This window comes from Somniosus microcephalus, unplaced genomic scaffold, assembly GCF_052327205.1.
Source record: "Somniosus microcephalus isolate GS21.2 unplaced genomic scaffold, FLI_Smic_1.0 unresolved_chr1, whole genome shotgun sequence".
In the NCBI taxonomy this organism is placed as follows: domain Eukaryota; kingdom Metazoa; phylum Chordata; class Chondrichthyes; order Squaliformes; family Somniosidae; genus Somniosus; species Somniosus microcephalus.
In genome coordinates, this window is record NW_028225179.1 from 22,052,729 (window position 1) to 22,062,324 (window position 9,596).

The 9,596-nt window shown below is 48.2% G+C and overlaps 1 non-coding gene across 1 annotated transcript; it reads right to left on the reverse strand.

The window, feature by feature from the left end:
- Positions 1 to 1,190: 1,190 nt before the first annotated feature.
- Positions 1,191 to 1,264, reverse strand: trnat-agu (transfer RNA threonine (anticodon AGU)). Its single transcript has one exon. It is a non-coding gene; the product is annotated as a tRNA-Thr (tRNA).
- Positions 1,265 to 9,596: the final 8,332 nt, after the last annotated feature.

Below are 9,596 nucleotides of genomic sequence, written 5' to 3' on the forward strand. Positions count from 1 at the left end.
AATAATTTATTTTCTTCAATCTGCTCCCTCTGGGAGGATTTTGGAATTTTCAGTGCCGGTTTTACGGAAACTAAAGGATTGCCGAGAGACCTGGATCACTTACTTCAAGAAGGTTTGCTGACCGAATTCCAAAAGTGTTCCGCAGACTGTCTGGAAGCTCCAGGTAAGGAGGCCTCGATAGTCACTGAGGAACCTTCACATACACTCAGTGCTGACCGGGAGCATCAGTCTGTGTAACCATGGGAGAGAGAGAATGGAGAGTCACTGGAAGGCTTGCTTCTGTCAGCAGCAATGGTAAAACAGCAGCCATTCTAAAGTGAAAAGCACAACACATTCCAGGAGACAGGCCTGGAGACAGACAAACGGAGTGGAGATCTGGAAGACTGACCAGGAAAACAACAAGGAGGAAACCTATACATAATTCATCTCTCCCTCTCCCGAAGCAGAAGAATTGACCATTCTGAGTTTTGAGTTGCACCACTGAGGTTGTACAAGTCTCTCTCTGTAAAACTTGAAATATTATGTTAATAAAACGATTTGTTTGTAAAGTTTAAAGCTTCATTTGCCTAGGAATTTTCTTGTACAATCGGGCTGCTTTGGTTCCAAAGGTCGGCCCTGCTTTCGCAGAGCTTGCCTATTGAGAGGTCCCACAGGTCTAAATGTATCGACTGGTTTCAAAGCACCAACTCAGATTGGGGCGTATGGGACATGTGGCCCAGGAAGAGCGGTGGTAGCAGAGCACACTTAGCGGTTTAAGTGGCTGAAAGTGAATGTTGGATTAAGGTAATACCGCAGGAAAATTACAATGAAATTGAAGGGGGAAAGTAAAAGAGGGCTATTAATTGTGGAAAGAAGAAAAATCTGCGTTATGTTTTGAATTCGAACCGAAGTTGCTGCGGCCAAAACGCAGAGCATTAATCACTATACGAGCATGGCGCCACACATCAACAACTGGAACGCTGCTCTGACCGCAACAAAGTAACGCACTGCACTGCATAAGGAACATGGATTTTTGGTGAAGAATCCAAAATCAGCACCATCAGAAATTCAGAAGCGGTGAAATTCGACCCAGGCCTCGCAACGACTTGGACCTTCATGCAGAATGGGAACTAGTGCAGCCACAGTTACATTTAAAAGAATTTGAGCCTTTTCACATTAAAAGAACCTCACCCCTAGAGATTCATCAAGAAAGGCCGCGCTGGGAATCGAACCCAGGATTTTCTGTTTACTAGACAGACGCTTTAACCAGCTAAGCCACGGGGCCAAATGCTAATGCAATTTCTCGCCTCTACTTACTGATGTCTATCAGCTACCAGTCACTGTCTTCTGGACACTCAGGCCGTTTCTTATTTCTCCAGCTCTCTTGTCCATTCCGCCATGTGTCCCATTGCTGTCTGTATCTCCCGGTTAATTTATCTCAGTGTCAATCTGTGAGGTGATTCTGAATGATTATCCTATGTTTGTGCCTTATATGAAATAAATGAGGGCATCAGACAATTCTTCCTCAGACACTGGGGAACTATTAAGCCAACAGTTATAACAAGATATTGTTTATTGTGATGCAGCAAATACAATATTCCATCTTGAAAGATTCAGTTTCAATTCTGTGCAAAAGAAACTGTGACCCCAACGTGTTTCCGATAGGCTGCCTTTTAATCTGATGTCACAAACGCCACCATTCCACCTCAAGGTGATTCATAACTAATAAACAGAGAAGTCAAGCAGTGAAAGGGTATTTGTAGAAAGGGTTGTGAGACTGTGGAATGCACTGGCCCAGCAGAGCAGCAGATTTAAAACAAGGTTTAAAAACCGGCAGCAGGGGAGAGGGAGGCAAGAGAGACACAGTTAACATCACCTTGGAATCCACTGGCCCCGAATCTGCTTTAAATCCCCTCACTGTATTGAAACACATTTAATGTCATATTCACACATTGATGCATTTGAGCAATATATGAGATTTAACGCTGTCTCTGATCTAAAATATCTGCCTTAATGTGCGAAATTATCATAGCCGAGATTAAACACGCTGTGCAAGGTTAGCAGCTCTTTGCTATCGGAGTGTGATTCACGTTTTGGGAATTCACATCAATTAAAATGCCAGAGGTGCCGGATTCAAATCCCAGACGTGCTCTAACATTTTAATAGAATCACTTTCCTCGGCCTGGAGACATTCCACAAGTCTTCAACTAATAACCGCCAGAAAATCAGCCTGTGTTCAGTATATCGTAAGAAAACGGCAATTATATTCTTTAAAGCAGGAGTTCAGTCCCAGAAGTGCCGAAGCTGTGAGGTCAATATGTAAAACCGTTTGCTTCCAGAAGCCTGCTCCACATTTTCCACATTCTCAATCTGGGAGCACGGGCAGGACGTGTGGTAAAGGGACTTTATTAAAGATTGTTTATACGGTTTGGAAACAGAAATACTGAAATAAAAGGGATTTTTGGATGCCTCCTTTTGGATAATGTTAGATCGAGGTTGGTGAGTCGTTAAAGTCTCAGGACTGTTAATCCAGTTGGAAGATACGTGGCCTGGAGATGTTACTCCCCAACTTAGACAATATTTTCTCTCCCTGTTTGTTAAAATTCTCCCACTTTCTCAAAGTAATGTTTCACACAGCTCTAATGGAAAGAAGATGGAATCGAGAGCTCCTTCCTCCTTTCTCACATTCATCCCGCCTTACTTCATTCCCATCCTCCTTTTTCGCAGTTTCCTGCCTCATTGGACACGGAGCCTGTCTTTGATGTTAACTCTGTGATCAACATCTTATCAGTTCCAGTCCTAACCTCGTCTTCTTGCAGATTTATTGAAATCTATTTGATGGAATCTCTCCAAAATATAATAAAACCGCCCATTTAATGACTGTGTGTTAAGACAGGCGTTTTAATGGTGTGGGGAATCTTTAGAGGAACAGAACAACTCCTGCAGCAATAGAAACAGAGTCAGTGAGCAGCTCTGCTGTTCAAGGCAATCCTCGCCTCCTCCTGTTTCATTTTCACATCGATGGGAAAAGCTGAGAGCGAACACCAATCTACACGGGCTTTAGACTGGTTAACAGACAGAAAACAAAGAGTAGGAATAAACGGGTCTTTTTCAGGATGGTAGGCTGTGACTAGTGGGGCACCACAAGGATCGGTGCTCGGGCCCCAGCTATTCACAATCTATATCAATGATTTGGATGAGGGGACTAAATGTATCATTTCAAAATTTGCTGATGATACAAAGCTAGGTGGCAGTGTCCGCTGTGAAAAGGATGTGAAGAAGCTTCAAGGGGATCTCGACAGGCTCAGTGAGTGGGCGAGAACATGGCAGATGGAATATAATGTGGATAAATGTGATGTTATCCACTTTGGTAGAAAAAACAGAAAGGCAGAGTATTTCCTAAATGGTGAAAAATTGGGGAATGCAGATGCTTAATAGGGACTTGGGTGTCCTTGTATATGGGTCACTGCATGTGAATGTGCAAGTGCAGCAAACCACTAGCAAGGCAAATGGTATGCTGGCCTTCATTACAAGAGGATTTGAGTAAAGGAGTAAAGAAGTCTTACTCCAATTATATAGGCCCTTGGTGAGGCCACACCTGGAGTACTGTGTACAATTTTGGTCTCCTTTCCTAAGGAAGGATATACTTATCATAGAGGGAGTGCAACGAAGTTTTATGAGATTAATTCCTGAGATGGCAGGACTGTCGTATAAGAGTAGATTGAGTAAACTAGGCCTGTATTCTCTTGAATTCCGAAGAATGAGAGGGGATCTCATTGAAGCATACAAAATTATTACGGGGCTTGATAGGGTGGATGCTGGGAGGATGTTTCCCAAGGCTGGGGAGTCCAGAACCAGGGGCCACAGTCTCAGGATAAAGGGCAGGCCATTCAGGACTGAGATGAGAAGACATTTCTTCAGACAGTGGAAGGTAAATCTTTGGAATTCTTTACCCCAGAGGGGTGTGGAGGCTCAGTCATTGGGTATATTCAAAGCAGAAGTCGATAGATTTCTGCCGAGTCAGGGCATCAAGGGATACGGCGATAGGGAGATTGTCGGGAGTGGTGAGAGCGAAGGTTCAGTGAGTATTTAAACTAACTTTCGCGGTCTTTTATTCACAGGCCAGTGTCGAGAACGGTGAGACCGGAGGTTCAGTGAGTATTTAAACTCACTTTCGCGGGCTTTTCTTCACAGGCCATTGTCGGGAGATACCGAAAGTGTGAGGGTTAATTACAGCATCCGGCAGCGCTGCCTCTGTTAATAGCAACAGTTCGGAGCCGCATTTCTGACGCGGCAACAAACCCATGAGTTTGTTTGCTGTTCCCCAGCTCCCGGAGTGAGTGAGGCCGCGACAGCAGCGAAGTTCAGGCCACATGTCCGGCCCCGCTCTCTCCAAGCGCCCGCTGCCGGCAGACAGCAGCGATTGCAGCCTCAGAGAGCGTAAACTGCCCATCGCTGCGAAACAAGATATCACTGAAGCAGAGGAGCGCAGAGATTTGCATCGGTAGCATGTAGGTGAGAATGGTCGATGTTGATATCGAGCGACTCATTGTTGTTGGAACCGCTGAAATTGAATCTTTCTCCTGTAGCAGATGTTGCAGGTTTACATATGAAAAATGCCCTCGAGATGCAATCGACAAATTTGGAGATGCCGTGTAGTGGGACAAGTTAAAGGATCAGCACAGTTAATGCCGAGAACAAATTAAACAGTAGCTCAAGCTGATGCATCTTGCACTGGTGAAAATCCTGGACGGAGATTTAGAGGAAGCGACATTGGGAAGGGCTGTGCTGCGATTCTAATACTTCTCCAAGCACATTCCGGGCCCGTCATCGACAGTAAAAAGAGGGCCTGGAACGGGAATGGAACTGCGGGCACACGTGACAGAGCATTGGGAATGTAAAACTGCTGTCTCCAATACTCTGCTTACCTGAATCAGTCAAAATGCAATGGACAATACATGACAAATCCATTTCATTTTTGGGTCTGTATTCTAGACTGAGTGGCTCTTAAGTCTAGAGGTGTGAATCTCGCTTTGGGGATTGTAGATTGAAATTTGCGAACGGTCCCGCGTGAGCCCCTTTTATTGTCTACTTGTAATATTGGACTTGCGCTCAAAACTTGTTCCAATCGGCCTAACAAACAATCGATCAGGGCCCAAATCATTCTCCAACAATCTCCAGCGGCTTTGGAGGAAGGTCAATGCAAACTGCATTGTAAATATCATCGCTTTAAAGACAATCAATTAAAGTAATTTTTTATGGCAAACAATCACCCCTGATGGTTCTAAGTATATTTGTGTTTGGCAATATTAGATACAAATGTATTTGTGAGTTGCTATTGTGTTACATGTAAATGCTTTTACACCTGTCCGTTACAAATGTATTTAGATGTATCTGTATTATTTATTAATGTATTGGTTAGGGGAATCTGTGTCAGTTTTAAATGTATTTCTGAGCGCTTCAAATGTCCAGTCCGGCCCCATTCTACCTTCTCATTGCCCCCACGTGGGACACGGCAGACCATCTGTTACATTCGCATTCAACTTTTGCTTTTATTGATACTTTGAAAATATGATGTTCAGAAAGTAATAACTCTGCATCCGTCAGCCTCTCTGATAACGCCTGAGCGGCACTTACCCTGTCCGATAAGCCCTGAGAGTCCCTTACCCGCTCTAGAATTTCTTGAGCATCCCTCACCGTGTCTGGTACTGTTGGAGCGTCGCTTACCTTACCTGATACATCCCGAGCATCCCTTACACTGTCTGGTACACCGGGAGGGTAACTTACCCTGTCTGGCACATCTGGAGCATCCCGTACCCTATCTGATACATCCGGAGTGTCCCTTACACTGTCTGGTAAATCCGGAGCGTCCCTTAAACTTTCTGCTACATCCAGAGCGTCCCTTACACTGTCTGCTGCATCCGCAGTGTCCATTACTCTCCTTGATACCTCCTGAGCGTCCATTATCCTTTTTGATAACAAGTTTGCCAAAATTACATATTTCTCCCTTCATCAGCGGCTATGTAGTGCTTCCCGTCACTCACGCTACTCAAGTGTTCAGGGAAAAGAGCCAACTGCCAGGTAAATAAAACCCAGTTCTTCAGTTAGCCTCCGCAGTTCACTTGATTTCAGATTGAATTTTCTTGTACAATCTGGCTGCTTTGGTTCCAAAGGCCGGCCCTGCTTTCGCAGAGCTTGACTGTCGAGCGGTCCCGCGGATCTAAATGTATCAAGTCGTTTCAAAGCACCAACTCAGATTGGGGCGAATGGGACATGTGCCCCAGGAACAGCAGTTTTAGTGGAGCACACTTAGTGGTTTAAGTAGGAGAAAGTGAATATTAGATTAAGGTAATACCGCAGGAAAGTTACAGTGAAATTGAAGGAGTAAAGTAAAGGAAGGCTATTGATTGTGGAAGGAAGAAAAATCAGCGCGGTGATTCCGATTCGAACCGAGGTTGCGACTGCCACAACGCAGAGTACTAAGCACTAGAGGTTCACAGTGCCACACATCAACAGCTGGAGCTTTGCTCTGATCACAGCAAAGTAACGCACGGCACTGCTTAGAAAAGATGGATTTCTTGTGAAGGCCAAAATGAGCACCACCAGAAATTAGGAAGCAGTGGAATTCGAGCCAGACCCGCAGCGACTGGAGCCTTCATCCAGAACGGTAACTAAAGCAGCCGCAGTTACATTTAAAAGGACTGTAGCCTATTCACACGGGAAGAATTTCACCCCTACAGAGTCATTAAGAAAAAAAAAGGCTCCGCTAGGGAGTCGAATCCAGGATCTACCAATCTATCACTATACAGACGCTTTGACCAGCTAAGCCAATGGGCCAAAACCCGACCCATATGCTCGCCTCCACTCACTGATGTCTATCAGCTACCGGTCACTGTCTCCTGGAGTCACAGGCCGTTTTGTATTTCTCCAGTTCTCTTGTCTATTCCGCCATGAGTCCCATTGCTATCTGTATCCCCCGCTTTGTTTATATCTGTGTCAATCTGTGAGATGATTCTGAATGATTACCCTGTGTTTGTGTCTTACATGAAATAAATGAGGAGATCAGACCATCCTTCCTCCGATACTGGGGAGCTAATGAGCCAGCATTTATAACAAGATATGTTTTATTGTGATGCAGCAAATACAATAGTCCATGTTGAAAGATTCCGGTTCAATTCTGTGCAAAAAAATTGAGACGGCAAAGTGTTTCCAAAGTGCCGCCTTTTAAGTTGACGTCACAAGTGCCACCATTGCACCTCAAGGTGCTTCATCTATCATCTATCTATCTATATATAATAGCGGTACTTATGTCTGTCTGTCTGTCCAGCTATACACTATCAAGTTATAGAGCGTGCCTAACGTGCGTCACATCAAAAGAAAGATTACGATTCCAGAACGGTCATAAGCATGTTTACGTTTCAGCGAGACAAAAATTGCGCCCGCGATATCCAAAAAACGTTCAAAATTCCGCTCATTATCTGCTCATTATTCAAAATTCCTCTCATTATCCGCTCATTAGAATCGAGTGACGTGAAGGTCGACCAATCATATGGTCGAGCGACCTGACGGTCGACCAATCGCTGCATTACAGGGGCGGGTTCATCACGCGGGCGGGCGGGCCGTCATAGAGTCGAGTGACAGGGCCCTTGACCAATCCTACACTTCAGTGACCTGATGGCGGGCGGGCCTTATCATTCTGAACCGAGGTGAGTGTCAGTCATCTTGATTCGTAAGTTTATTTTTTTCCCACTTCTGTACGTGTGTAGGGGATTTTATCCACCACAGATTTGGTACTTAGGAGCCCAACTAACTCATTATATAATTTGTGTGTAATAAATGAGCCCATTACCTGTTTCATTTCTGCAGGTCTGCTGTCTGCAGGACTCAGGCCTTCAACCCTGGGCCTGACCATCCCAACCACGCCCGAGCTGCGCACTGGCCGTCCCGCTGGGCCCGATTCCGAATGAGCAGCCAGCCATCTTGGTGAAGGCTGACCACAGGGCCCACAGAGTGCGGGCAGAGGGAAGCGAGCAGTTTACTGTGGGGCAGGGCTCAAGGGGAGCGGAGCTCAGGAGGGGAGGGGGAGGGGGTGGAGGGGAGGGGTAGGGGCTAGCGGGAAGGGGGAGTGTAGAGTGTTAAACTGGCAACCGGGCTTGGCCAGCCGCAATCGGCCATCTCAACCCGCTCAGGCCCAAGCCCGGTCCCGGTCCCGGAGATCGGGAGGGTGGAGAGGGAAGAGGGTTACCCCGGCAATCGGCCATCTCAAGCCGCCTCAGGCCCGGCCTCAGGAGGGGGGCGGGGCTCGGGGAGCTGGGGGGACGGGGCTCGCGATGGGCAGGGTGGCGGGTTTGGCAGGGGCGGGTCGCGGGAGGGGGAGGAGGGTTACCCCGGCAACCCGGCCTCTCCCACTCTCTCTCTCCCCCTCCCCCTCTCCCTCTCCCCTCCCCTCCCCCTCCCTCCCCCCTCATCCCCCTCCCTCCTCCCCCCAGCTCCCCCCCTTCCCTCCCCCTTCCCCCTCCCTCCTCCCCCCCGCTCCCCTTTTCCTCCCCTCCCCTTCCCTCCCCCTTACGCCCTTCCCTCCCCCTTCCCCTCTTCCCTCCCCCCCTCCCCCCAACTCCCCTCCCCCCTCCCCTCCCCTCCCTCCCTTCCCTCCCCCCTTCCCTCCCCTCCCACCTTCCCCCCTCCCTGCCCCTCCCTCCCACACTTCCCCTTCCGCCCCTCTTTCTCCCCCTTCCTCCCCTCTTCCCCCCACTCCCCTCTTCCCCCCACTCGCTCTCCCTCTTCCCCCCAGTCGCTCTCCCTCTTCCCCCCAGTCGCTCACTCTCATCTGCCAGTCGCTCTCTCTCTTCCCCCCAGTCGCTCTCTCTCTTCCCCCCAGTCACTCTCTCTCTTCCCCCAGTCGCTCTCTCTCTTCCCCCCAGTCGCTCTCTCTCTTCCCACCAGTCGCTCTCTCTCGTCCCCCCATCGTGCTCTCTCTTCCCCCCATCACTCTCTCTCTTCCCCCAGTCGCTCTCTCTCTTCCCCCCAGTCGCTCTCTCTCTTCCCACCAGTCGCTCTCTCTCATCCCCCCATCATGCTCTCTCTTTCCCCCAGTTGCTCTCTCTCTTCCCCCAGTCGCTCTCTCTCTTCCCCCCGTCACTCGGTCTCTTCCCCGGTCGCTCTCTCTCTTCCCCCCAGTCGTTCTCTCTTCCCCCCAGTTGCTCTCTCTCTTCCCCCCAGTCGCTCTCTCTCTTTCCCCCAGTCGCTCTCTCTCTTCCCCCCAGTCGCGCTCTCTCTCTTCCCCCCAGTCGCGCTCTCTCTCTCCCCCCCCCCCCGTCGCTCTCTCTCTCTCTCTCTCTCCTCAAAAAAGCCTCGTCACCACCGGGCACGCCAGCTAGTATATATAAAACAGTATGTCTCTGTCTGTCTGTCTCTCTGTCTGTCTGCCTTTCCGTCTATACAATCAAACGTTATAGAGCGTACCTACACATATGTTATATGAAAAGAAAGCTCATCATTAGGGGTATCTTGTAGGCGTATTTACATTTTGGTCGGACAACAATTGTGCCGACGGTATCCAAAAAACTTTCAAAATTCCGCTCATTATCAGCTCATTTGCATCGAGTGGGGGTGGGTTC